This window comes from Myotis daubentonii, chromosome 6, assembly GCF_963259705.1.
Source record: "Myotis daubentonii chromosome 6, mMyoDau2.1, whole genome shotgun sequence".
Taxonomy (NCBI): Eukaryota; Metazoa; Chordata; class Mammalia; order Chiroptera; family Vespertilionidae; genus Myotis; species Myotis daubentonii.
In genome coordinates, this window is record NC_081845.1 from 46304458 (window position 1) to 46311451 (window position 6994).

Genomic DNA, 6994 nt, shown 5'->3' on the forward strand with positions numbered 1-6994 from the left:
GTTTTAAACATAGTTACAACATAAATGAATGAAAAACTTGTAGTGGACATCAAATGTGTAATTTCAGAACAAAATTTGATCACATCTCTTAATATTTCCTTGGTAATAAGATGATTTTGTTTATCTTGGAGATAACAATTTGAGCTGAAGTAGATTTATAAGCTAGTCAAATAACCATATCCCCCAAATTCACATGATATATCATTGTTACTATAGAAGGGCAGGGGATTGTCCTTAGTAATATCCTATAGTACCATTTTATTTATTTATATACATATGTAGAAGGAACCAAATCTCAAATTGTAACTAAGTTGATAAGTTGGTTATGATTACATTCACATTTTTTAAATATATCAAAATTTTGGAAAAATTGTCCAAAAGAAATTACATAAAAATGAGTTGAAATAAACATAAATTGAATGACAACATAGAAAAAAATGGATCTGGTTTCAGTTCACATGGAAAAGAGCCTAGAATATAGCAGGTGTAATAAGGGGAACACTTATTTCCTCTTCCTCATGTTTCTGTGTAGAGAGATTTCAACTGCAGTGGCACCACTGGCTTCTGCTCCCACTTGTCTATGGAGGATGAAGGCACTACTAGATTGGTGGGTGACAGACAATAGTACCTTCATTCCCCACCCCATCCCCCCTCCCTTACTGTGTATAACTATTCAGTGAAAACCTCATGATTACTATATATTTGTTTTTGCTCCTACCTCAGATCAGTTTAAGGGAGCAATCAGAGGTAAATGTTTCGTGCCTGCTCTGCAAATGAAAAATGTTCTCCATATGGCCTCCCAGTGTCTAAACAGTTGGGGGGTTTCATGAGTAGGTGGTTAGGACACTGTTAGGACGCCCCTTTAACAAGAGCATTAAGTCATGTCCTCCAATCTACCTCATATCATGATCTCCTTGTGTCTGATTCAGTGTATCTCATAATTGGTCACAAACACCAACTGAAGGCACTTAATGTTTATTGATTATTAAATGGCAACCAAAGAGTTTTAAAGGATCATATCACTACTTCTTAATATTGCTACTTATAGCACTTATTGCTTATGTAGGTTGTTTGCTTGGCTCTCCCTCTCACTTTAGAGACATTTACCAACTGTCTACTGATATCAGAGCTAGGTGATAAAAAGCTAGGTGGGACTTCTGCATGTGTGGACAAGCATTACTAACACACTTTTTTGGAGTCATTTTGGGTTCTGACGGCAGAAACCCAGCTATCAGCAGTTTTAGGCCTTTCTCTCGAGCTGTTTACAGTCATGTTCTTTGGGAAAATATCTTCCCATCTACTGCTTGGATGGCACAATCATGGCTGCTAGCACAAATATGTGCTACAGTGTGACTTGGGTGGGAAATAAAACTGGAGAGTCAGCATCCTGGATGAAAACTCCCACAGTGCTTCTGTTAGGTGTGGTATACCTGAACTGTGCTCAGCACCCTGAGTCCTGAGAACTCAGTTTCAGAAACTTCCAGTCCTCTGGCAGTTGGTGAAAGGGATATCTTGGGATTCTCATTGCTTCCTAAATATCTTTTAACTGCTGTTTAAATTTTTAGTCACATCTACATCCATGCCATGCATGGCTACTGTTACGGAGCCTTCTGAGAATTTTTTAGGGCAGAGGGTTAGGTTGCTTCTTGGCTCATTCTACTGCTGGTAAAGGATTTATCTTTTCAGATCTGTTAAATTACTTACAGTCTTTCCATCTAATTGTCAGTTGTCTTCTTTTCCATTTTCTTTGTTTCCATGGCTCCTTTCTCCCCTATTCCCTCACTGTAGTAGGGCTTGGGAGGGGATGGTTGGAGCAATAGAGGCTAATACATGTGTCCAGCCTGCCATCTTTGGGAGTTGTTTCCATTTTACAGACTTCATATGTTCTGATCTCCTGGAGCAAGAGTTCAATGACTAGAAAGGATGATCAAGCTTTTTACTTTGTACCTTTTCCTACCAATCAAAGGTTGCCGATAGTCATTAAAAATTTAAATTATAATATAACTAATGTGATCATTTTTTGGTCTAGGAATATACATAAGTAAAAATTCAAGAAGAAAATTAATATCAAAACTAAAAATATTTTCTAATTAATGAGGTACCTTTCTTCATTATAAAGTTACTAAATAGTAAACATAGTTTTATTTCTTTCACTGAGAAAATTTTTATTAATTAGGCATATTAAAATTCAATTATACGTAATTGCCCACAGAGTTAATTTTTTTGAACTGTAAAAGCATTTTCATTGTATTGATTTTGTAATTTCTTTCCATTTATAGAAAGTGATACTGGCATTGTATATACTGGCACATGTAGTTAATTTTTATTTTGAATTTTAAAAACATTTTTATTCTATTTACTTTATAGTGCTTTCCATTTATAGAAAGTTATACTGACGTGAAAATTCCTTTGAAGAAATATTTAGGAAGAAAAGTGAAAAAAAAAGTAAAGGAAATCATCTAATTTGTACTGGTAGTGTCTCAATATAGAAAAACTGTGATAAAGATATGAGAATGACACGTTTAGAAAATGCTGAAATCCGAGGTAATGTAGGGCTCAAGCAAATGAGCTAACAGAGCACATTAGATGTGTAGTGTCCACATTAAGGGATAATAGAGCCCTTAGTGTGCAAAAGGCATATTGCAGATGCAGCATAGTCCAAAATTCTAGGATTATGAAGGGAATGGAAAAGTGTTATTTTAGTGACTATCCTGGTGTCTAATATGCAGCAGTAATTCAAATATTTGTTGCTCAAAAGGAAAAACATAGAAGGAAGTGACGATGTTTAACCTGAAGATAGATGATGCATTGGGAAAGATGGTGGGTGTCGTCAAGTATGTGCTACAGTGTGAATCTAAAGACTTGAGGAAGTGTTTAGGTAAGACTTACATTTAAGAGCAGACTAGAGGGATACACATCTATAGGAGGATTAATTTCAGTTAAATTTTGGGAAAACATCAAGATTTTATGCATCTAAAAAGCAATACATGCTTTTGAAATACTGAGTTATTTATCATTAAAATTGTGGAATAATGACTAGATAATGATACTATTGAGACATTGTCAAAGGGATAACTGTCCTCAGAATAATCTTTGAGAACCTTTGGGCAAACCAATTCTGATGCTCAAGCCAACCTACTGAGACAGAGAAAGTATCAATAGATTTCTCAATTGCTAAATCTACAAATCCAGAATTGTGACTGACTTCTAGTGCATGTCCTTAGGATTGTCCCTGTCAGTAGCTAGAATTTCCAATTTTGCTTGGACATCAAGTCTTTGACAACTCAATTCTAATCACTTATCATGATATGGACACCTAATCACTCTCACAATTACCCCAGGCTAAAAATGTACAAGAAAGAACTTATTACTACTACCTTATATTATCAGGTTATCTTAAGTACCATGAGAGAAACAAACAAGGTTCTTTGCAGAGAGTGATGGGAGAGAACCACCTTAGGAAGAAAAGTCACGAAAGACCTCCCAGGGCAGGTGACGTTAGTTGAATCCTGAAAAATAAGAATAAGCTGGACAAGCACATTGCTAGCCTAAGAGTGTCCCAGCAGAGGTAAGAAAAAAAAAATCCCTGAACTCAGAGTTTTAAGAAACAAATACAGTGTGGCAGGAGAAAAGTGAACAAAGGGGAGTGTAGAAGGAGATAAAGTCACAACATAGCCTGGAGCCAAATAATATTTGCCTTATAGGCCATTGAACAATTAACAGTTCCCTCCTTCACATCCCACTGGGCTTTATACATAATTTTATTATTATAAATATATACTTTGTAATTCCCTTATCTGTTTTACTCACCTGATTCTACAGGGTGTCCCAATAAATGTATACACACTATAACAGCTAGTAGCTCAATTTTGAAAATGAAATGTATTTTAATAAACACTGGCTTTATAATTATTCAATGTGTGCATATATACTTTTTGGAACTCTATATCTATATCTATATCTATATCTATATCTATATCTATATCTATATCTATAACTATATCTATCTATATCTATCTATATCTATTAATTTCCTTGAGGTCAGGATCCATTTACTACTTACTTGAACATCCCTCATTCCAGCACCTAGAATAATGTCAGTTTTCTCTTAAAGAAGAGGCTCAGAACAGCCATTTGAGTGAAAAGCTTAAGTAAAAGTGGCTAAAGCATACTTTCTGTGCTGATTCAAAACCTTTAGAATGGCCACTGATGGCTTGAGATTTTGTACAAAGTATCCTAACAACCAAAATGATATATTGCTATTAATGAGTTGTTACTTTTTGCCAGTATTAAAATACCATAAATAATTTTAATTTTGTTTTAAGTCTGTTGGTTTAATTCACCATAGAACTTAACACATGTATAATTCCAGTGAATTTATGATAGGGCTTGGGTATTGTGTTTTTTATCTCTGCCTGCTGTAATACATGACGGCATCTTGTTACCCTTGTTTTTCTCCTGCTCACTCTCCTTGACTCGGGCTCTGTCAGGACTTTCTGAAGGAGGTTCCACCCTTGAGTGGAGCCTACAACTAGAGTGGCAGGAAATAGGGAGATTCTGACTCCCATTACCCACCGGCACAGTAGCTCAGTGCAAACTATTTAAGTTTTTCAAGAGTTAGTTTCTTTACTTACAAATTGGGAATTACAAGTATACTTCCCTCCTAACATTATGGTGTAGTTGAGGATGTGTATATAGCATTTAGTATGTGGCATTTGGGGAGCACCACATAAATGTGACCTACTATTATTTTCATAACTAGAGGCCTAGTGCACAAAATTCATGCACTGGGGGGTGGTATCCCTCAGCCAAGCCTGCACCCTCTCCAATCTGGGACCCTTTGGGGGATGTCCGACTGCTGGTTTAGGCCCGATCACCATGGAAGTCGGACATCCCTCTCACAATCTGGGACTGCTGCCTCCCAACCATTCACCTGCCTGCCTGCCTGATTGCCCCCTAATTACTTCTGCCTGCCAGCCTGATCACTCCCTAACCCAGCCGTGGGCAAACTACGGCCCGAGGGCTGGATCCGGCCTGTTTGAAATGAATAAAACTATTGAAAAAAAAAGACCATACCCTTTTATGTAATGATGTTTACTTTGAATTTATATTAGTTCACACAAACACTCCATCCAGGCTTTTGTTCCGGCCCTCCGGTACAGTTTAAGAACCCATTGTGGCCCTCGAGTCAAAAAGTTTGCCCACCCCTGCCCTAACCACTCCCCTGCCAGCCTGATGCCTAACTGCTCCCCTTCCAGCCCGATCACCCCCAACTGCCCTCCCCTGCAAGCCCAATCACCCCTAACTGCCCTCCCCTGTAGGCCTGGTCCCTCCCGACTACCCTCCCTCCCCTGTAAGGCTGGTAGCCCACAACTGCCCTCCCCTGCTGGTCATCTTGTGGTGGCCATCTTGTGACCACATGGGGGTGGCCATCTTGTGTGAGGGTGTGATGGTCAATCTGCATATTACCTCTTTATTATATATGATTATTATGAAATTACAATATTTAAGCCTTCGCCCAGGTTTTTTAATTTTAAATGATCAAAATTTATACCAAAAAAAATCATATAAAATCCTGGCAGATCAAAGATAAGAGCTAACTAGTAGGCAATAATGCAGTAATTCATTTACATTATGTCAAAAATGACTGAAAATAAAACTTTATGGAGGAGTATTTTTATAAAAATCTTTGCTTCAGAGTTTCCTGATAAATATTCCTTTTGGCCTGGGAACGACATAGTTGATTTCTGCATGAAACTGAATATTTTTTTGAAAGTTAGGGCTAAATTAGTTGGGTTATTTTTGCATGATGAAAGCGTGAAAACAAAACACCTTCTTTTGCTAAAATATTATCTGGTCCTCGTTTCAGCCCAGAGGACTGAAAATACTATGAAATTAAAATTTCAAATGTGGGAAGGAAATTCTATAATATTTGTTAATTCTAGCCCCAAAATGTTCAAAGTTATTTTTGCTTCAAAATCTGGAACTGAATATGCACTTAACAATTTATTTCAATTCATACTGTTAGAATCTTGCCCTGCCTATCTGTACAGGTTTGGAGGTGTATTTGAAGTATCTCTTTCTTTAGAGAAAGTAGAATAAAGTGGTAAAAAGAACAAGTCAAAACAGTTGTCTTTTAACACTGTTAGGGTATATAGTTGTAAATTTTTCAGGAAATAACAAAGTATCTACATTTTAAACCAGGACGTCTTAACACCATGTCACCAGTATTCGGGGCTAAGGTCTGTATAATTGGTGACATTTTTCAGAAAAAAGAACACAAAGACATCGTATGATATAACAGCCTTAAATAGTTGTCTGGCATCAAATAATTTTACCCTGGATTTTCTGAAGAACAATTGGACTATAATGGGTTTCATGTATCAGGTGGAATAAAGAGTTAGTTTGTAAGGGTGCAAAAGATGTGCCATCACCTTCCTGGCTTGCAAGGTCCGCAGCAGTGACCATTTGGGCTTTCATATGAAAGGAAATGTTACTTCATATGGCTACATGGGATGGCACTGAGTAGTTGTGCTAATGTGGCTGCACTTGCTCTACTTTTTTATTTCCTTATTTAAGCATCTTAAATTTCAGTAGAACATGAATTTAGCATACATCTTGCATTTGATTAGATCACATTTTATATATTTTATGCATTTTAATCCAAGTTTGGCTCTGTGAACTTACCATCTGTCTGGAGTTGTCATTGCATTTTATTTTTAATTTTAATTTACCCATTATATTTTTGACTAAAAGTGGTTTTATTTTTGGCAACTTCTTCACCTATGTCTTCTCTGTCTCCCACCCATTTTCCACAATGCATCCAGAGAAGACCTTCTAAAACATAAATTTGATCATATTATTCTCAGTTGAATCCCATTGTCTTTATAATTAATCCAAACTCTAACTAGACCCTTAAGACCTTGCATCCTCCAGACCTTTTGAGAGTATCTTTGCAACTTTCTTTTTTGATGCTATGTTCCTATATTCTTTC